Source organism: Lactuca saligna, chromosome 8 (assembly GCF_052625555.1).
Source record: "Lactuca saligna cultivar CGN05327 chromosome 8, ASM5262555v1, whole genome shotgun sequence".
Classification (NCBI taxonomy): Eukaryota; Viridiplantae; Streptophyta; class Magnoliopsida; order Asterales; family Asteraceae; genus Lactuca; species Lactuca saligna.
Window position 1 is genome coordinate 220594557 of NC_136424.1, and position 23877 is coordinate 220618433.

Below are 23877 nucleotides of genomic sequence, written 5' to 3' on the forward strand. Positions count from 1 at the left end.
GTAATTGTAGACAGATTAACCAAGTCTGCGCACTTCCTGCCAATAAAGGAAACCGACAAGATGGAGAAGTTAACCAGGACATACATCAAGGAGATTGTGCGACTTCATGGTCTACCAATATCCATTATCTCTGGCCGAGATAGTAGATTCACCTCAAGATTTTGGAAGTCCTTACAGAAATCTCTGGGAACTAGGCTAGATATGAGTACGGCTTACCATCCGCAAACCGACGGGCAGAGCGAGCGCACTATAAAGATGTTAGAATACATGTTGAGAGCCTGTGTGATAGACTTTGGTAAGGCATGGGATACTCATTCCTCTTATCGAATTTTCCTATAATAACAGCTATCACACTAGCATTGGAGTCACTCCATTCGAAGCTCTCTACGGTCGCAAGTGTAGATCACCTCTATGTTGGGCCGAAGTTGGGGACACTCATCTAGGTAGGGGGCAAGTCCCTGATGGCACCCTTACTAGGCCTGAAATCATAAGGGAGACCACAGAAAACATTGTTCAAATTTGGGATAGACTGAAGGCGTCTCGTGATCGACAAAAGAGTTACGCAGACAAGCGATGCAAACCCTTGGAATTCCAAGTCGGAAATCAGGTACTACTGAAAGTTTCCCCTTGGAAAGGAATGATACAATTCGATAAATGTGGGAAACTAAACCCGAGGTACATCGGACCGTTTGAAATCCTTGCCAGGATTGGTCTTGTGGCGTACAAACTCCGATTCCCAAAAGAATTGAGTAACGTACACCCTACCTTCCATGTATCAAAGTTGGAAAAGTGCCTAGCGGATGAGACACTTATAATACCTCTCAACGAAATTGAAGTTAATGAAAATCTCCACTTCATGGAGGAACCACTCGAAATCATGGATAGAGAGATCAAGCGAACAAAACAGAGTCATATTCCCATGGTGCCGGTCCGCTGGAACACTAAACGGGGACCTGAGTTCACATGTGAACGCGAAGATCAAATGAAAAAAAAATACCCACATCTCTTCCCGAACTCTTGAAGTCCCAGCCAAAATGCAAATTTCAGGATGAAATTCCTTCTAACTGGGGGATGATGTGACAATAGTCAATTTTGGGTCAAGTCAAAGTCAAACAACATTAACAAGTTAAACCGGACGACTCAATTAGCCCTAGTATATTAGGGTTTACATTGTGTAATTACTAGACAACTCACTATTTTAATGAGAAAACATCATTGGAAAATTCGTATGTTTGAATTTCCATAGCTGTGAAAATGCTAAACATTGAACCAAAGTGATAAAACACTATTGCACACTCATCGGGAGTGTGTAGGACCTTGAAACATGGCTTAATGGGGTTTACGGACCTCGCATTGCAAAGATGGACACTTAAAAGGGTCACAAACGAAACCTTTCTCAATCGTTTTCACTATACCTCTTCCTATTTGAAATCTCTCCCAAATCTCTCCTAAATCTCTCCTAATCGCTCTTAAAACTTCCCATGACTTTTTGAAGTCATTCAGGTCATTATGACCCCTAACCGTGTCAAAAATCGCTTAAAACGAGGTTACAATGGGTAAAATACCCCAAAGGACTCGGAACCTCCCCCTAGGGTCGAAGCCACTTAGAGGCCGGTCAGACCATCTTGGGTTGGAACCGCAGCGTGCGAGCCGCAACAGCAAGCCGCAATAGGCGAGCCGTAGCTGGCGAGCCGCAGCAGGGGAGCCACAGCAGCGAGCTGCTGCCACGACTACAGCCAGCGAGCCCCTTGCAGTAGTAGCTCGGATCTGCAGCCTCCCCTTCTACTCGGACCGCAACTAGGTGACTAAGCCACTCCCCTTCTCCTCACCCCGAACTTTGGATTTCAGCACATTCTACCTGATTTTCAACATTTTTATCATTTTAAGCCTGTTTTTAATTATTTTAGCGTGGGACATTCTCCAGAAATCATATTTTAACATATGAGACCCTAAATATTCATATTATATATATATTTTTGGAAATATTTATTTAAGAATAAAATCTATTAAGTGAGATCTTGAGGTGCAGTGTGGATCTTTCCATAATAATTGGCACAAACAAGCACCTCATGCCCATTCCTTTCACTAGATATTGTACTCCCCACTATTCCTAGTCACCTCAAGGCCCTACCCCAGTGATTTCCTAGAAAACTCACGTCCAAATGAGCTGGAAAACTCTCTTTCACTCTTAACATCACTCATTTTCCTCATTTCCACCAAGTACCAAACATCACTTTTCTCTCAAATCCTCTCACTCATATTTCAACTTTCAAGGGCTGATCATCAAACTTTCTCTCATTTTTTGTAATTTCTTCACTCTCCTTATGATTATTACATTCCCTCTTACTCAAAATCATAGATTGCTTACACAAACATCATCACATTCATGTTAGATCGTCGTAAATTCAAGTGATCCTTTAAGTGTTCTTGAGTTGAACACTTCTCATCTTCAACATTCACCCACTGAAATCACTCAAGGTGATTTCATACCCCTACAATTTCATATTTTCTTAAGTTTTAAGGGGGGAATCCAAGTTAAAATCACTAAGAACACAACTAAATATTTCTAACAGCTTTCATCAGAAAAGTTGGGCTCCATTCACGGACTGTTTTGGTCGACTTAAACATTTTTGTTTTCAAAACTGTATTATATGAAAATATTTCAGGTTTATACGTCTAAAATGAATACTTGCACATCTCTATACAATTTTTCTACCATTTATGGTGATTTTTGCAAAACTGCCTATCATTTCCAGAGCTAATCCGGACCAGTCTGTGTTTATGGACGTTTTCACTTAAGTTAGAGGTCACTAAAAATCATGGAAACATTTATGAATAAACTAGACTCATTTTCCAAACTCCCAGAATTTATGGATTATCATTTGGACCTGTTATGAAGTTTTTATAAATTTTCTAATAACAGTGATCGAAGCTGTAACAAACAGAAAAATGCTAACAATTTAGTATCACCTTGTAACATGTTGAGCAAGGTGTATATCTTTATGTGCATGTATGTTATTCCAAATGAATGACATTTTATCTTAATATATATACATGCATGAGTAAATTAATGGATTTTGATACATATACAAAGGATAACAAATTGTTATAATCAAAATACATCTATTTCATACAAACATTTGAATAAACTATGTTAAATATAGATTACGTCCGTTACCACTACTACCCTTGTTTTGTTAAATGATAATAGGCATAGTTTGTGATACATTACATAACACACTCATACAAAAAGGGTACATATATACAATAAGTGATTTTCATTTCATTATACATAAATTTGTTAAATACTTCATGAGACATTCGCTTCACATTTACCAATAAGTCATGTATTGTAACCAGAGTCTCCTGGAGGGAGAGCCCGATAGTTGTGTATAGATCTATATTGGGATTGACAAACGCACACCTGAGTTGCATGCAATATCTTGACCGGCATGTCTGAGGTGACAAAGTCATAACATTTCCGATGCCTGAAGAATGTCGTTTCAGGCCCACTAGGTCATAGCATGGTTATAAAAACCTCACAGAAAGTATTAACAAACATTAGAATTTACGAGAATTTCATTTAATTCAAATGCGCTTATGTCTCTTTAAACATGTATTATTTTCTAACAATAAGAGAGGTTACTTATACATTTTTGTCTTCGGATATAAGACTACATTACACATTTTAAGAAAAATATCGGATTTTCTTAAACAAACATGACATTTACAAGAGAAAGACTTTTACCAAGATTTAAAACAAAAGCTTATGAACTCACCAACCTTTGTGTTGACAGTTTTTCAAACAACTTGTATTCTCAGGAAATCACTAAACAGGTATCAAAGTGCATTTTGAGGATGGGATGTTAAGGAGCCAACATTTCATGTTTTGTTAACATATTGTAATTGATTTGGAAACATGTAACTCATACAGTGATGTAAGTCTTTCAATTATATATGTTGGTTGTGTTTGCTTAAATTACTATTGCAATTGTGGTTATGATACTACACATGAAGTCATCCACCCACGGACGTTTCTGGCATCCTTGGTTTAGGGGTGTGATGTAGGCTGCCTGTGACAACGTTCTTCAAGCATTGGAATGTTATGACGTTTGTCACCCCAAACCTGCTGGTCTAACTGTAGCTAACAGTTTAGGTGCGGGATTGTCAATCCCGTATAAATCTATATAGAAGTATCACGCTCTACCTACAAGAGATTATGGTATATAATACAGGACTTTAACTACATACTTGAATTTACGTGAAGTTGAATGTCTCACAAAACTTAATATCAAATAGATTTACATATGAAAAATTCATTTTTTTCTTGTATATGAAAGTATTTCCTTGATATAGTACTTATAGTATGTAAAATCTCATGAATATATAGTACTTGTATATGAAAGTATTTCCTTGATATAGTACTTATACGTGTTATAGTTTTCCAAAAGTGTGTTTCATTTGTATGGTAAACCCTAGAGTAGTGTCGACTTTGTATGTAAAGTATAACATTATTGAACATTTATACTCAAAATATAAATATAGTGTTGGATATTTATATAACAACAATTTTCATTCAAAAAAGACAAAGTGTTATCATGATATGTTGTATGAGAATATTTTCGTATGATAGTTATAAATCACATATGATTTATTATGTAACAAAAGTATAGTAAAAGATTGATGTTTTTCACATGAGGATAACCGTGTGTGTACTAGTATCCCCCCCCCCCCCTTAAAAGTGTATAAAACCATTTACAAAACATTTGAAAACGTAGTTATAGGGGTATGAACTCACTTGATAGATTGAAGAAACTGAGGCAAAAACCAAGCAGAACTTTGACAGCAGAAGGCGAATTACACGGGATTCTCGAGAATCTCGGGAGCTTAAAACTTTCTTCGGTACTTGGGTATGAAAACCAGGGCTGTGGGGTATTTCTTGCACGCAAAACAGAGTAAAAAACGCTAGAGAAGGAGAAAAAATGAGCAATTATGCTCGGAACCCTCGCATGCCTTTTATAGGGGTTAAAAACGCTCGATACATGGGGCATAATCCTTTACGTTGGGCATACTGGACATCATGCATGACGTACTTCAGATGGGAGGTCCGATGGGAGAGCCTGTGGCCGATGGGACGAGGCTCCTATCCTCTGGTACGTGGGGCGTCATCCTTTACGCGGGGCGTAAATTGATTTTTCCAACTTCTAAATGGCATAACTTTTGTGTATGAGCTCTGTTTTTCGCGTTCTTTATATCCACGCGTTGGTGAGAATGTACTCTACAACTTTCATTTAGACTCCGTCTGCTAATTTAGATTTTATTTTTAATTCTATTATTTTTAACAGGCCGGGACATGAAAAGTACGTTAAAAATCCGTAACTTCTTCATCCGATGTCCGTTTTCGATAGACTTTTTACTGTTGTACTACTATTGTTGAGGTCTTCGATTCTCATTTAGGTTGTTTCAGCTAGAAATCGCTCGATCTCTATTTCGAGTTATTAGTTGTCTACCACTATACTGAAAATTCGAAAAATCATAACTTCCTCATACGACGTCAGATTTGGTCGTTCTTTTTACATATGTTCACGGTTTAATAAAATCTATGACTTTTGTTTAGATACCTAAGGCTATTAAGTATTTTATTGAAATTTCGCATTTGACGTTTAACCGTATTGATGGTTTTTGTTGTGAATCTTAGGTTGGTCGTAACTTCTTCGTTATAACTCGATTTTCAGTGTTCTTTATATTTCTGAAACTTTTGACATGATATCTATCATTTATGAAATCCAGTAGATGACTTTTGAACATTTTATTTTTGACAATAATTTCATTATATCAAAAGAAGTTACAATTCTTGACTTTTGAGGTCATTACATTGATTTGAAATATCGGGTTGTCACATCATCCCCCCCCCCCATTAGAGGGAATTCTGTGTCGAAATTAAATGTGAAGTAAATATTTGTGGATTAGGGAAAGAGATACTGGTATTTTTGTTTCATCTGATCTTCACGTTCCCATGTATATTCAGGTCCTGACTTTGCATTCCAACGGACCTTCACGATGGGTATGCGACTTTGCTTTGTTCTTTTAATTTCCCTATACATGACCTCAATTGGTTCCTCAATAAAGTTGAGACACACGTTAATTTCAATTTCGTCTAGAGGGACGACAAGGGTCTCATCGGATAAACATTTTTCAAGGTGGACACATGAATGGTAGGATGTACGTTATTGAGTTCCTGTGGTAGTCAAAGTTTGTATGCTACCAGACCGATCCTTGCAAGGATCTCGTATGGTCCGATATACCTTGGGTTTAGTTTCCCACATTTTCCGAAACGTATTAACCCTTTCCAGGGCGACACCTTTAATAGCACTCAGTCCCCGACCTGAAATTCCAAGGGCTTCCGTCTTTTGTCTACATAACTCTTTTGTCTGTCTCTTGAAGCCTTAAGTTGTTGCCGAATCTGAACGATCTTCTCAGTTGTTTCTCTTATGATTTACGGGCATGTGAGAGCGTTGTCGGGTACTTTTCCCTTGGCTAGTTGTGTGTCACGTACTTCAGCCCAGCACAACGGAGATCTGCAATTGCGACCATAGAGGGCTTCGAATGGAGCAACTTTAATGTTGGAGTGATAGCTATTGTTATACGAGAATTCGACTAGTGGTAAATGGGTATCCCATGCTTTACCAAAATCGATTACACATGCTCTTAGCATATCTTCCATGGTTTGTATGGTCCTCTCACTTTGAACGTCAGTTTTTGGATGGTAAACAGTAGTCATGTCTCGTCTCGTTCCAAGAGATTTTTGCAGCGACTACCAGAATCATGAGGTGAATCTACTATCTCTGTCAGAGATAATGCATATTGGTACTCCATGTAGTCGTACCATCTCTCAGATGTATGTTCGAGCTAGTTTCTCCATCTTGTCGGTGTCCTTTATTGGTAGAAAGTGTGCGGATTTTGTCAATCTATCGACAATCACCCAGATAGTGTCAAGCCCACCCGTTGTCTTGGGTAATTTGGTTATGAAATCCATGGTTATCCGCTGCCACTTCCACTAGAGTATTTCAGGCTGTTGTAGTAATCCTGAGGGCTTTTGGTACTCTACCTTGACTTTGGCGCAAGTCAGACACTTGCCTACATAGGAAATGATCTTTGCTTTCATGTTCGGTCACCAACATAGTTTCTTAAGGTCCAGATACATCTTGTCCGAACCTGGATGCACTGAGTATCGAGTCTTATGAGCTTCGTTCATGACAATGTATTTGAATCCACCAAACCCCGGTGTCCAGATCGGATCCATGAAGTAACAAACTGCATCACTCTTGATTTCAATATTCTTATCCATTTCCATTAAGGCTTCACCCATCACATCCTCTGATTTCAAGGCTTCTCTCTGATCTTCCTTGATTTGCGTGGACAGGTGTGCATGGATCGTCATGGTTAAGGATTTCACTCGGCGGCCTGAGTATTCCTTTCCACTAAGAGCATCAGCCACCACATTCGCTTTTCCTGGATGATAACGAATTTCACATTCGTAGTCATTCAACAGTTCAACCCATTGTCTTTGCCTCATGTTGAGCTCCTTTTGATTTAGGATGTATTGAAGGCTTTTGTGATCGGTAAAGACTATGCATTTTGTGCCATAAAGATAGTGTCTCCAAATCTTCAAGGAGAAAACGACTGCTCCCAGTTTGAGGTCGTGTGTAGTGTACTTGACCTCGTGCGTCTTGAGTTGTCTCAAGGCGTAGGCGGTGACCTTTCCTCGCTACATCAGAACACATCCAAGAGCTTGATTAGATGCATCACAGTAGACCACAAAGTCTTTTGTTCCTTCTGACAAGGACAATATAGGCGCGCTGCATAGTGCTTGCTTCAGTGTTTGGAATGTAGTGTCTTGTCTTTCTTCCCAAGTGAAAGTTACACCCTTCTGCGTCAAGGTGGTAAGTGGTTTAGCAATCTTTGAGAAGTTTTGTATAAATATTCAGTAATAGCTAGCAAGGCCCTAGAGTTGTCGGATTTCTGTTGGGGTTCTTGGTGCTGACCAGTTCTCTATTTCCCTGATTTTGGAAGGGTCCACATGTATCCCGTCTTGGCTAACCACGTGACCAAGGAAATGTACTTTCTGAATCCAAAATTCGCACTTTGAGAATTTTTCATATATCTTCTCTTTTCATAGAGTTTCGAATATTCGTCGGAGGTGTTGACCATGTTCCTCTTTACTCTTTGAATAAATGAGTATATCGTCTATGAACACGATCACAAATTTGTCCACGAATTAATGACACACTCGGTTCATTAAGTCCATGAACACCTCCGGTGCATTTGTTAATCCAAAGGGCATCACTACAAACTCGTAGTGACCATAACGAGTTCGAAAGGCTGTTTTGGGAACATCCCCTTCCAAGACTCGTAGTTGATTATACCCGAATCTCAAATCGATCTTTGAGAAATAAATCGCTCCTTGGAGTTGGCCGAACAAGTTGTCAATGCGTGGTAGGGTATATCGGTTCTTGATAGTGAGCTTGTTGAGTTCTCGGTAATCGATGCACATGCAGGAAGATCCATCCTTCTTCTTTACGAACACGACTGGTGCTCTGTAGTGTGAGAAGCTCGATCTGACGAAGACTTTGTTGAGCAGTTCGTTTAATTGGCTAGATAATTGTTGCATCTCATCTGGCGCTAGACAATATGGCGACTTACCCACTGGGGTAGCTCCAGGGATTAAATCAATTCTAAACTCGACATGTTGTTCTGGTGGGACTCCTAGAAGATGTTCAGGGAAGACATCGGGAAAATCGCAGACCTCTAGAATGTCTTTGAGGCCTTTCTCTTCTTTTTCCTTATCTACTACGTGGGCTAAGAAGGCATGGTATATGATTAACCAATCCATACCGATTGTCACACCCCAAAACCAAGAACGGCGGAAACGTTCTGGGGCGGAGGACGTCATGTAAGTATCACAACACAGTAAATGTAAATAAGCAAACAACATCATCCATTGCATTAAATATATAATTTTAATACAAGCATGTTCTGTACAGTATAGACAACAAAAATCACGTATATCAAAATAATAAGATGAGTCTTGAATGCGCTCCATCTTCTCAAAAGTTGGCCTCGATACCTGTCTACTGATGACCTGAGAATACAAGTTATTTTGAAAGAGTTTATCAGCATTAAGCTCATGAGTTCATAAGTATTTTAGTGTCGGTATTTGTCATCGAAAAATGTTTGAACATGTATAAATTATAAGTTTGTAAAATGTATGTAAAGGTTTGCAATTGTTTGTAAAAGTTTGAATCTCTCAGAAAAACCTATATTTTCTATTAAAGTAGCCTTCTACCAAGGCTTAACTGTTTTGTATGCTCGTTTGATGTAAAAGTGTGTAATTTCCCAAATGTAACTATCATTTAACAAAATATAGTTTGTACATAAACGTTTAAGTGAGGTTATCACTGAAAATATGTAATGGGTAAATCATTATAGTACTGTAGCCTTGTATTTTAAGAACTACTTCTGTACTAACTCCCTTAAACCGGATTTATATTAAGGCATTACATGATAAATTGCACCATACTATCGACAAGTAACAACGACATATTGAATGGTCGTAATAATGGAATGACGTTTGGCACCCGCAGACCTGCAGGTCCGGCTGTAGCTAGCAGCAAGGTGTAGGATTGTCAATCCAGTATAGATCTATACGCAAACTCACGCTCTCCCTTCAAGAGAATTCTGGCTACAACGCGAGCCATGACAGTTAAGTCATGCTCCGATTTAAATCACAATAATAAAGTATTCATGTATATGTATTGTTTCTCATTCTAGTATAGTTGTATATGTATTGTTTCTAGTATCATTGTATATGTATTGTTTCTAGCATCATTGTATATGTATTGTTTCTAGCATCATTGTATATGTATTGTTTCTAGTATATGTATATGTATTGTTTCTAGCATCATTGTATATGTATTGTTTCTAGTATATGTATATGTATTGTTTCTAGCATCATTGTATATGTATTGTTTCTAGTATATGTATATGTATTGTGTTACCCCGATGGTAACTAACTATTGATGTACTAATAAATATGAATATGGAAGTACTTTTATGTCTGTACATGTATATATCATATATAACTAATTATTGAAACGACCTTCGGATGGTCACCCGAAATCCCACCAGACCACATCTCAATGCGCGAAAAGGAAATAGAGCGGATGGCCTTCCTAAGCCCTTTAAACATTACTTATATATATATATATATATATATATACATACATGGGCATGCAATTTATAAGAAGTAAAAAAAATTTAATAAAAGCATTTGATAAGTAAAAAGAGTTTGTAAAACATTTGAAGTGAAACAGTTTGATAAACAGTTGAATAGTGATAAAATCATTGGTTTTCTAGTTATTAATTAGATGCATGAATGACATGTGATTGATGTAATAACTATAAGTATTTGACTTGTATTCCCCCCCCCCCCCCATAAAGTATTTAAAACATTTAAAAGTATTTCAAAGGTTGATTAAAGGGGTATAAACTCACTTGTGGTGAGTAGATTGAATTGATGATTCGGGTATCGTACTAAGTGTCAAATGTAGACTTGTTCACACGTTCGAGCCTAGTTATCATATAATATGCATATATATAACAAATTAGCCACATAATAACTTAACAAAGTAAGTTACACACAATTATGAACATGTATACACTTTGTATAAGTGTTATAGGTCCTAATGGTTGCATCTAAGTTGATACGGGACAAGGCAAAAGGGTTTGAAACATCAAATGGCCTTGCATAAGAGTTCACCACCCAACAAACCCCACCCTTTGGAGTTTACGGCCGTAAACTCATGGGTTTATGGCCGTGAACTCCTCATATGGTGGTTTTGGGTGTTTTAAAGTGTTATCTTGATCCAAGAACACTCCTAGCTTTGTTGGAATAATACATGAAGTAGTTTAAGGCCCTAGAATGCTCCATAGGGAAGTTTACGGCCTATAGTCCATATACCCTAGAGTTTACGGCCGTAAACTCCTATGGGTGATGGCTTTTAATTCATTTGAGGCCCTTGTATGTGTAGGATAGCTTCCATACTTTTATCTAAGGCTAATGGGGACAAGATGCACACATTTAGGTCATCACTTAGAGTTTACGGCCCAAGATATGTTCCTTGGCCGTAAACTCCTTTTAAGGAGTGATTATGAAGTCCTTTGATCCCCATTCAAGTCCCATGTGTTCAAGGTAAATTGTCTTGAGGCCTTAGGGGTGTTTGTGGTGCATTTCACCCTTAGAAAAGGGGTTTACGGCCCAAGATCCTTCCTTGTCCATAAACTCCTATAATTCTATCATTTTGAAGTGTTTTGAAGTCCAAAATAAGCACAAGTATTAGTGGTTAAATTCCTTAGGCTCAAGGAGGCAAGTTAGGGCATTTATGTCCCTTAAAAAGGGGTTTACGGTCCAAGAAGTTCCTTGGCCGTAAAATCCTCTAACTTGTGTTTCTTGGTTGCTTTTTAGTCTCAAATGTCCATACCTTAACCCCTAAACAAGTTGTCTAACACGGAATCGGGACTAGGAAGCCTTAAAGTTCCATATTGGAGTTTACTCCCCAAGAACGTTCTTGGGCGGTAAACTCCCGGATCTTGTAATCTAAACATGTTATTGATGTTATAAAGCATCTAACAAGTATTGAAACACATTTAGTAAAGTAGACTCACAATCTGGGATGGAAACCCGAAGATCCGTCAGAGAGAATTGGCTTTTCTCTAGTTGGAATTGTGAATAATGAATTAATTAAATTCAGAAATCTATTTATAGTCCAGGAATATTTTGACAGAAAATATTTTTATTCCGGAAGTCGGACTATAACATTGTGAAACTTACAATGTTCAAGTTTCACGATTACAGGAGCATCCATTCTCCGGATATGTCCGAAAACGTAAACCCTAATGTACACAAACTTGTTCGGATAAGTCTGAAAATTACAGAAACTGGACTAGCTTCTATTGAATAGATAATGTTCGTACAAATGGAAATTTCGGGTTGTCACATCATCCCCCCGTTAGAAGGAATTTCGTCCCGAAATTAGAATTTAAGCAAATAAGAAGTTACAAATAACTAAGCGAAAAGATGAGGATATTTCAGTTTCATCTGATCCTCGCGTTCCCAAGTGAATTCTGGTCCTCGCTTGGCGTTCCAGCGAACCTTCACGATAGGGATACGACTTTGCTTCGTCTGCTTGACCTCACGGTCCATGATCTCTATAGGATCTTCCACGAAGTTGAGGCTCTCGTTGATCTCGATCTTGTCGAGTGGGATTACGAGAGTCTCGTCGGACAGACACTTTTTCAAGTTAGATACATGGAATGTAGAATGTACGTCACGAAGTGTGTCGGGTAGATCAAGTTTGTAAGCTACGGGGCCGACTCTTGCGAGAATCTCAAAAGGCCCTATGTACCTAGGATTAAGCTTCCCACGCTTACCGAAGCGTATCAAGCCCTTCCAGGGTGAGACTTTGAGAAGGACTCGGTCTCCCACCTGAAATTCCAAAGGTTTTCTGCGTTTATTAGCGTAGCTCTTTTGTCGGTCTCTAGAGGCTTTCAATCGTTCACGAATCTGAACGATCTTCTCTGTCGTTTCCCGAATGATTTCCGGACCAGTGAGAGTACTATTGGAAGCTTGCCCTCTAGCTAATTGGGTATCACCCACCTCAGCCCAGCACAGAGGGGATCTGCACTTTCGGCCGTAGAGAGCTTCAAATTGTGCTGCTTTTATGCTCGTGTGATAACTGTTGTTGTAGGAAAATTCGACGAGGGGTAAATGAGTATCCCACGCTTTTCCAAAGTCAATTACACAAGCACGCAACATATCTTCTAAAGTCTGGATTGTCCTCTCACTCTGTCCGTCAGTCTGTGGATGGTAGGCTGTCCTCATGTCCAGCCTTGTTCCTAGGGAATGTTGCAGTGATTGCCAAAATCTTGAGGTGAACCTACTATCTCTATCGGAGATAATGGATATAGGCACACCATGTAGTCGTACGACTTCCCTAATGTATGTTCTCGTAAGTTTCTCCATCTTGTCGGTTTCTTTGATAGGCAGGAAGTGTGCAGACTTGGTCAATCTATCAACGATGACCCATATGGTATCAAGTCCACCCGTTGTCTTGGGCAACTTGGTTATGAAATCCATAGTGATCCGCTCCCACTTCCATTATGGAATCTCTGGTTGTTGCAGTAAACCAAAGGGCTTCTGGTACTCGACCTTTACCTTTGCGCAAGTAAGGCATTTACTTACGAAGGTAGCAATCTCTGCTTTCATATTAGGCCACCAGTATAGCTTTTTAAGATCCAGATACATCTTATCTGAACCTGGGTGGACGGAATACCGAGTGTTGTGCGCCTCGGTTATGACTAAGTCTCGGAAACCACCGTTTTTCGGTGTCCAGATCCGATCCATGAAGTATAAGGCTCCGTCACCCTTGGCTTCTAAATTCTTGTCCATTCCTCTAAGGGATTCACACGTCACATTTTCAGGTTTCATGGCTTCAAGTTGGGCCGCCTGAATTTGGTTAGACAAGTGTGAATGGATGGTTATTGATAATGACTTGACCTTGCGACCAGAATATTCTTTCCGACTCAGGGCGTCTGCTACTACGTTGGCTTTACCCGGATGATAACGAATATCGCATTCGTAATCACTGAGTAGCTCGACCCACCGTCGTTGTCTCATGTTGAGCTCCTTCTGATCGAATATGTGTTGTAAACTCTTGTGGTCGGTAAAGATAGTTCTCTTCGTTCCATACAAGTAATGCCTCCAGATCTTCAGAGCAAACACCACTGCTCCCAGTTCAAGATCGTGTGTCGTATAGTTAACTTCGTGTGTCTTCAACTGTCGGGAGGCGTAGGCGATGACCTTACCTCGTTGCATCAGAACACACCCGAGCCCTTGGTTCGATGCATCGCAATAGACTACGAAGTCTTCTATCCCTTCGGGGAGAGATAGTATTGGCGCGGTGCACAAGGCTCGTTTGAGCGTTTGGAACGCTCTCTCTTGTTTCTCTTCCCAGCCAAAGGCCACACCTTTCTGGGTTAGGGTTGTAAGAGGTTTCGCTATTCGGGAGAAGTTCTGAATGAATCTGCGGTAGTAGCCAGCAAGACCTAGAAATTGACGAATTTTTGTCGGTGTCTTGGGTGCTGACTAGTTCTCAATGGCTTTAATTTTGGATGGGTCCACGTGGATTCCCTCTTCGCTTAACACGTGTCCTAAGAATTCGACTCTTCGGATCCAAAATTCACATTTCGAGAACTTCGCATAAAGTTTCTCCGTTCATAAAGTTCCTAAAACTAGTCGTAGGTGATCTCCATGCTCTTCCTTACTTCGGGAGTAGATCAGGATGTCGTCAATGAAAACGATGACGAACTGATCCAAGTAAGGTAGGCATACTATGTTCATCATGTCCATGAAAACTGCTGGCGCATTGGTCAATCCGAATAGCATCACCACGAACTCATAGTGTCTGTAACGAGTTCGGAAGGCTTTCTTTGGAACATCCTCCTCTAGCACTCGTAACTGGTGATATCCGGATCTTAAATCAATTTTGGAGAAATAGTTCGCCCCTTGCAGTTGGTCAAATAGATCGTCTATGCGAGGTAGAGGGTAACGATTTTTGACAGTCAGTTTGTTGAGTTCTCTGTAGTCGATACACATACGGAATGATCCGTCTTTCTTCTTAACGAACAAGACTGGTGCTCCCCAAGGTGAGAAGCTTGGTCTTATGAATCCCTTGCTGAGTAGTTCGTTAAGTTGACCAGATAATTCCTGCATCTCCGCTGGTACCAATCGGTAGGGCGACTTGGCTACTGGGGTAGCTCCTAGGACTAAGTCGATACGGAACTCGACCTGTCGTTGCGGAGGTAATCCGGGTAGTTCTTCTGGGAAAATGTCGGGAAAGTCGCTCACTACTGGAATGTTGTTGAGTTCTTTCGTTTCGATGTTCGTGTCGACGACGTGAGCAAGGAATGCGTGGTATTCTTTGCGCAGATATTTCTGTGCTTGAATACTTGATATCATGCGAAGACTCGCACCAGGTTTGTCGCCGTAGACTATAAGAGTTTCGTTAGCCGGAAGGTTTAGTCGGACTGCTTTCTCGAAGCACATGATGTCGGCGCGATGAAGACTCAACCAATCCATGCCGATGATGACGTCGAAACTTTTTATTGAGACCGGCATGAGGTCGATGGGGAATGAATGGTTATCTAAGGTTAGGATACATCCTAAGTATATGCTACTGGTGTTTTCTGTTTTGCCGTTAGCCATTTCTACTATGAATTGTTCTTTAAGTGCGTGTGGTTGTGGTTTAAGCATGGGAGCAAATTTGTGGTTCACGAAGCTTCGCTCCGCTCCACTATCGAACAGAATGGATGCATAGGAGTTATCGAGGAGGAACGTACCAGTCACCACTGTCGGGTCAGCGACTGCTTCCCCGTGGCCTATAGCTAGTACCCTCCCTGCTCCTCCAGCATTTCTCGCTTTGGGGCAGTCCCTCTTATAGTGGCCTGTTTCGCCACATCCATAGCAAGTTGGGCTCGCGCCAGAGCCAGGGACTTACGTGATTGGTTGCGCCGGGAATTTACAGAAACGGACGGTGTGTCCTTTCCTGTTGCAGTTAGAGCACTGCATTTCACGGCAGGGGCCGTTGTGGTGGAAGTTGCATTTGTTGCACTTCGGCAAACTTCCAGCATACTGCTTCGTCGGAGCAGTAGCAGTAGGGGTTACCGCGGCATGTACTGCCACAATTTGCTTCTTCTTGGCAGCTCGTTGCCCCTTCTTGTCATCCCAGAACTTCCGCTTGGTGTCAGCGGGTTTGGATGGTTCTGAGATGGCTAGGTTTGTTGTGGTTGCAGGGGTTTTGACACCATGGTCGATGAGTCGTTGTGCCAGTCGCTTGGCACTGTCGAAGGTAGCGGGGTTTGATGATAGAACATTCCCTTGATACGGAGGAACTAGCCCCCATATGTACCTTTCAATCTTCTTCGCTTCAGTGGGAACCATATTAGGGTAGAGGGCCACCAGTTCGCTAAACCGGGCAGTGTAAGCGATAATGTTGGTGCCCTTCATGCTCAGGCTCCAAAGCTCCTGTTCCAGTTTCTGGATCTCACCCCTCGGGCAGTATTCCTCAATCACGAGGTCTTTCATCGTATACTAGCCTATGTCGTTGCCCATGATGAGAGTTAGAGATTTAATGTGGTTGTTCCACCACGTCAGTGCCTTCCCTTCGAAGGTGCATGCGGCATATTTGACTTTGCTCGCAGCAGGGCAAGAACAAATTTCGAAGATTGATTCAGTCTTCTCGAACCATTGCGAGAGAGCAATGACTCCACCGGTCCCATGGAAGGGTTTTGGCTTACAGTTGGTGAAATCCTTGTAAGAACACTCTCTCGAGCGCACAGGACATTCAACCGGAATGGAGTTAACCGGGGTTCCACCTCTGCTGGCATCAGTAGAGTGATACTGTGCCATGGCAGTTGCCACTGCTGCAGCTACGACAGCATTTAGGGCTGCTGTATTAATGACCGGAGGTGGTGGAGGTGTAGGGTTATTCCAGGTAGATTTGCGAGGAGGCATCTTTCAACTATAAGTTTATAAAGATGAGAAAAGTGGTAAGAATCAATTTGTAAGTAATGTGTGAATGACACATGGACTAACTAACCATAGCCCAACAATTGAATGAGTGTTTGTGTTCATAACCAGAAGGATGTGTAGGAAAACCCAAATGTAAAGATTCATCCCACATAGTAGGTAGTTGTCAATAATACTGGTATTACTGATGTAACGAGTTCAATAAAAATTGACCTAACAGTAGGTCTTACATCATACCATACAGAAAGTTTGACAGTTCTTAGATTCCTAATTAGAGTACTGAAAGTTAGGAATATTTTACAGATAAGTGCTACTTAGAGCACAGATGTTAAAAGGCTAATCCTTAACCCAAAAGATAATGATGTACTAGACATCATCTAACGGCGATGAGTATTCCTCGGGAGAACCCTGAGGTCTCTCATTTGACGTACCACCTCTTGAAGGTGTCGTTCATGAGCCCTTTGACGAGCTCGAAGTTCCATGACTTCAGCTTGAGAGGCAACCAGACGTTGCTGCAGAGTTTCATTGGTTCTTCGGGTCCGTTCCATATCTTCTTCGAGACGGCGAATGCGGACTGTGTTGACACCATAGTTGGCATCAATCTCCACGACCCGGTCGATGGCTGCTCGACCTTGCTCGACATTACGAGCTATTCTACGGATAAGGACAGGTAGAGCTCGGTCAGCAGAGCTGCCATCGCTGACGTTGTAAAAGGTTCGGTCCCCAAAGAATGGTAAGGGTTGACCCTGTTCGTCACTCCAGCGATTCAAGTTATCTACCCACAAGGGAGTGGGACCTAGAAAAGCTGGTCGAGGGTTGTTGTTCGGGGCTTGACCTATTGGTGGTAGGTTGTTGACTTCAGGCTCAGAGTCTGATCCATCTGAGAAGCCTTCAGCTTGATGATCATCCAACGGGATTGGGTGTTCATCGTCAGACTCTGCTTCGAGCCATCCTGCATTGCCTTCATTTGGAAAGTACGGGTCGCCGTGATGGAATCCAGCCATTTAAATCCATGCGAGAAGAGAGTTATAAAGATATAGTATACAAGTAGTTGGTAGTACAAAATACACCTATAGTATTTTAAGTTTAGGTTCTATTGAATCTTCTTGTGGTATTGTTGGTAAGTTTTTAGACTTGTTAACACATCACAACCATTCTAGGGCATATGCTAATCACTCCTCGGACCAGCATAGTTGATCAGGCTATGCCATTCCCAGGACTGACCATATATCCCCGAGCTTACCTGTGATATTTAACAATCGTAATACTTTTGTTCTTGTCGTTGTGACACTGTTTTTAGTATGAATGTAGACTAGTATACTTAATTAAATATTTTAGTATTTGAAGTATAGACTCTTGGTCAGAGTGTTTTAATCCCAAATGGGTTTATAGTTTAGTGTATCTTTTATGGGTTGATACACTTGATTCACTATAAACAATGCTCTGATAGCAATCTATCACACCCCAAAACCAAGAACGGCGGAAACGTTCTAGGGCGGAGGATGTCATGTAAGTATCACAACACAGTAAATGTAAATAAGCAAACAACATCATCCATTGCATTAAATATATAATTTTAATACAAGTGTGTTTTGTACAGTATATAGGCACCAAAAATAACGTATATCAAATTAATAAGATGAGTCTTGAATGCGCTCCATCTTCTCAAAAGCTGGCCTCGGTACCTGTCTACTGATGACCTGAGAATACAAGTTATTTTGAAAGAGTTTATCAGCATTAAGCTCATGAGTTCATAAGTATTTTAGTGTTGGTATTTGTCATCCAAAAATGTTTGAACATGTATAAATTATAAGTTTGCAAAATGTATGTAAAGGTTTGCAATTGTTTGTAAAAGTTTGAATCTCTCAGAAAAACCTATATTTTCTATTAAAGTAGCCTTCTACCAAGGCTTAACTGTTTTGTATGCTTGTTTGATGTAAAAGTGTGTAATTTCCCAAATGTAACTATCATTTAACAAAATATAGTTTGTACATAAACGTTTAAGTGAGGTTGTCACTGAAAATATGTAATGGGTAAATCATTGTAGTACTGTAGCCTTGTATTTTAAGAACTACTGCTGTACTAACTACCTTAAACCGGATTTATATTAAGGCATTATGTGATCAATTGCACCATACTATCGACAAGTAACAACGACATAATGAATGGTCGTAATAATGGAATGACGTTTGGCACCCGCAGACCTGCAGGTCCGGCTATAGCAAGCAGCAAGGTGTAGGATTGTCAATCCAGTATAGATCTATACGCAAACTCACACTCTCCCTTCAAGAGAATTTTGGCTACAACTCAAGCCATGACAGTTAAGTCATGCTCCAATTTAAATCACAATAATAAAGTATTCATGTATATGTACTGTTTCTCGTTCTAGTATAGTTGTATATGTATTGTTTCTAGTATCATTGTATATGTATTATTTCTAGCATCATTGTATATGTATTGTTTCTAGTATATGTATATGTTTTGTTTCTAGCATCATTGTATATGTATTGTTTCTAGCATCATTGTATATGTATTCTTTCTAGCATCATTGTATATGTATTGTTTCTAGTATATGTATATGTATTGTTTCTAGTATATGTATATGTATTGTGTTACCCCGATGGTAACTAACTATTGATGTACTGATAAATATGAATATGGAAGTACTTTTATGTCTATACATGTATATATAATATATAACTAATTATTGAAACGACCTTCGGATGGTCACCCGAAATCCCACCAGACCACATCTCAGTGCGCGAAAAGGAAATAGGGTGGATGGCCTTCCTAAGCCCTTTAAACATTACTTATATATATATATATATATATATATATATATATATATATATATATATATATATATATATATATATATATACATATATGGGCATGCAATTTATAAGAAGTAAAACAAAATTTAATAAAAGCATTTGATAAGTAAAAAGAGTTTGTAAAACATTTGAAGTGAAACAGTTTGATAAACAGTTGAACAGTGATAAAATCATTGGTTTTCTAGTTATTAATCACATGTGATTAATGCAATCACATGTGATTGATGTAATAACTATAAGTATTTGACTTGTATTCCCCCCCCCCCATAAAGTATTTAAAACATTTAAAAGTATTTCAAAGGTTGATTAAAGGGGTATAAACTCACTTGTGGTGAGTAGATTGAATTGATGATTCGGGTATCGTACTAAGTGTCAAATGGAGACTTGTTCACACGTTCGAGCCTAGTTATCATATAATAAGCATATATATAACGAATTAGCCACATAATAACTTAACAAAGTAAGTTACACACAATTAGGAACATGTATACACTTTGTATAAGTGTTATAGGTCCTAATGGTTGCATCTAAGTTGATACGGGACAAGGCAAAAGGGTTTGAAACATCAAATGGCCTTGCATAAGAGTTCACCACCCAACAAACCCCACCCTTTGGAGTTTATGGCCATAAACTCATGGGTTTATGGCCGTGAACTCCTCATATGGTGGTTTTGGGTGTTTTAAAGTGTTATCTTGATCCAAGAACACTCCTAGCTTTGTTGGAATAATACATGAAGTAGTTTAAGGCCCGAGAATGCTCCATAGGGGAGTTTACGGCCTATAGTCCATATACCCTAGAGTTTACGGCCGTAAACTCCTATGGGTGATGACTTTTAATTCATTTGAGGCCCTTGTATGTGTAGGATAGCTTCCATACTTTTATCTAAGGCTAATGGAGACAAGATGCACACATTTAGGTCATCACTTAGAGTTTACGGCCCAAGATATGTTCCTTGGCCGTAAACTCCTTTTAAGGAGTGATTATGAAGTCCTTTGATCCCCATTCAAGTCCCATGTGTTCAAGGTAAATTGTCTTGAGGCCTTAGGGGTGTTTGTGGTGCATTTCACCCTTAGAAAAGGGTTTACGGCCCAAGATTCTTCCTTGGCCGTAAACTCCTATAATTCTATCATTTTGAAGTGTTTTGAAGTCCAAAATAAGCACAAGTATTAGTGGTTAAAGTCCTTAGGCTCAATGAGGCAAGTTAGGGCATTTATGTCCCTTAAAAAGGGGTTTACGGTCCAAGAAGTTCCTTGGCCGTAAACTCCTCTAACTTGTGTTTCTTGGTTGCTTTTTAGTCTCAAATGTCCATACCTTAACCCCTAAACAAGTTTTCTAACACGGAATCGGGACTAGGAAGCCTTAAAGTTCCATATTGGAGTTTACTCCCCAAGAACGTTCTTGGGCGGTAAACTCCCAGATATTGTAATCTAAACATGTTATTGATGTTATAAAGCATCTAACAAGTATTGAAACACATTTAGTAAAGTAAACTCACAATCTGGGATGAAAACCCGAAGATCCGTCAGAGAGAATTGGCTTTTTTCTAGTTGGAATTGTGAATAATGAATTAATTAAATTCAGAAATCTATTTATAGTCCAGGAATATTTTGACAGAAAATATTTTATTCCGGCAGTCAGACTATAACATTGTGAAACTTACAATGTTCAAGTTTCACGATTATAGGAGCATCCATTCTCCGGATATGTCCGGAAACGTAAACCCTAATGTACACAAACTTGTTCGGACAAGTCTGAAAATTACAGAAACTGGACTAGCTTCTATTGAATAGATAATGTTCGTACAAATGGAAATTTCGGGTTGTCACACCGATGAAGACATCAAAGCTCTTTATAGTGATCGACATTAGATCAATTTGAAATGAATGTTCGTTTAGAGTTAGTGTGTAGCCTATGTATATATCGTTTATGCTTTCTGTTCTACCATTTGCCATTTCTACTGTAAATATCTTATTGAGTTATTGAGGATTCTATTATAGTATGTTTTTGAATTTACGACTCACAAAACTCCTCTCGGCACCGCAATGAAAAAGTATGCATGCATAAGCGTTATTAAGGAGAAACGTACCCGTAACCACCATGGGTTCAACTATTGCTTCGTTCTACCCTATTGTCAGCACTCTTCCTATACCGCCAATAGTCCTTGCCTTAGGGAAGTCCCTCTTGTAGTGTCCATCCGAACCCACACCCATAACACGCCTGGCCCATCCCGACTCCAAGGACTTGGGTGATTGGTCGTGTCAGTGCTTTACAGAAACGGGCAGTGCGCCCTTTCTTGTTGCAGTTGTTATAGTGCATCTCCCGATAATTTCTGTTGTGATGGAAATTGCATTTGCTGCACTTCGGTAGGTTCCCAGTGTATTGCTTTGTTGGTGCAGAGGTAATAGGAGCGGCATACGGGGTAGTAGCGGCATGGACTGCCACTATTTGTTGCTTCTTGGAAGCTTCCTATGAAGACTGACTCTTCCACTTGTTCGAAAACTTCTTTTTGTTGTTGTTGTTGTTGGTATTGATATTGTTGTTATTGTTTCCTATGGTTTGCTCCAGGACAGCAGTTGCGAAGCCTTGATAGATTCCATGGTCAACGATTTGGCACTATCGAAAGTGACTAGTTTGGAAGCTAGTACACTTCCTCAAATCTGGGGTGATAGTCCCCAAATGTATCTTTCGATCTTCTTTCTCTCTAGAGCAACCATCCCTAGGCAAAGGATTGCTAAGTCATTAAATCTATTGGTATAGGTTGTGATGTCCAAGCCTAGCATAGTAAGGCCCCAAAGTTCCTTCTCTAGGTTTTGTAGTTCGACCCTTGGACAATACTCTTGCATTAACATTTGCTTTAGATTCTCTCAGCCCATAGAATTTGCCACTACCAAAGTTATTGACTTGACTTGGCCATTCCACCACATTAGAGATCTCTCGGAGAATGTACATATGGCAAATTTTACCTTGCTCACTTCCAGACATGCACAGATCTCGAAAATCGCTTCTCTTTTCTCTATCCATTGTGATAGAGCCATTATCCCTCCGGATCCATTAAAAGTTAGGGGCTTGCTATTTTTGATGTCCTTGAAGGTGCAATCCCCTGAACGACCCTGAGGTTGTCCATTCGTAGAGCTATTTACTCCCCCTCTGGACCCATTATTACTCATTTGTGCCATTGTTGTTGTCACTGCAGCTGTTACAACACCTATCAAGGCGGCATTATCCGTTGATGGAGGTGGTGGTGGTGGAGGTGTTGCGTTATTGACACGGCGTGTAGATCTACGGGGTGGCATCGTTCTTCTAGAGAAATTGAATGAAGAACATAAGTCTTTATGGATTGGAAGTTGTGTGTTAATAAATTTGCTATTTTTATCAATTTATGAATTTGACTGACTTACCCAAGGTTTTGAGCTTGACTCATAATAAAAGTTTGCATAGTAATACATAAAATTATGAACCTGAGTAGTACTCAAAGAATTAACACACAAAGGAATTTCTTCATATATATTAAACATATGTTGAGTTACATTTGAAGTTAGGAAAATTTTGACCTTTCTAAGGGTCTTCGATACAAAACTTAAAGAAAAGTAAGACTTTTAGCAGAGTTCCTATTCTATAACAACATTTTGGGATTTTGGCAAGTTCTACTTGCGATGTAGGTTGCGCTTGGAGCTCGACTCCGTGTCTGAATGCTTTGCTTCCATAAGGCGCCTATCGAAGGTGGCTTGCTGTTCCCTTATCTCAGAGTGGGCTACAACCAGTTGTGCTTGGAATATGTCAGCGTAGAGTTGGGCGTCATCCTGCATCTGTCCAGTTGACAGATGTCAGAAGTGTGAACTTGTACTTTCACGTTGATGTAATAGCCCGGAATCTCAAGTATTGTTAAAATTATATTTTGGGGTGTTTTAAAGGGGGGACTCGGCGAGTTGGAGCCAGACTCGCCGAGTAGGATCGCAGACCTGGTCGAGGGTTCGTGACTGGACTCGACGAGTCAGATAGGGACTCGGCGAGTCTGCGCTGTTTAGCGAAAACCCTAGCCGTTTAGGTTTGGGACGTATAAAGGGGACTTATTGGCCGTTATTGTTCGTTTTTGCCTTCTGGGAGGAACCCTAAACCGATTGTGTGCATCTGGAGCAAAGCTAAGGGCCATTGGTGATTTTGAAGGAGTTGTTGTGCAAAGAAGAGAAGGGCTTGGCTAAAGGAACAGCAAGGGGGTCACATTCTGAGGTTTGGGGACACAGAGAGTGCATTATTCAGGTATAAATTCGGGTATACTCCGCTATGGTGATGTATTTAGAGGATTAGGGTTTATGGAACCCCTTTTGTGGATAGATTGAATGTTACCCTAGTCCCCCAAATGATTGTAACATCGAGTTGGGACCCTTGGAGGTCCAGAAT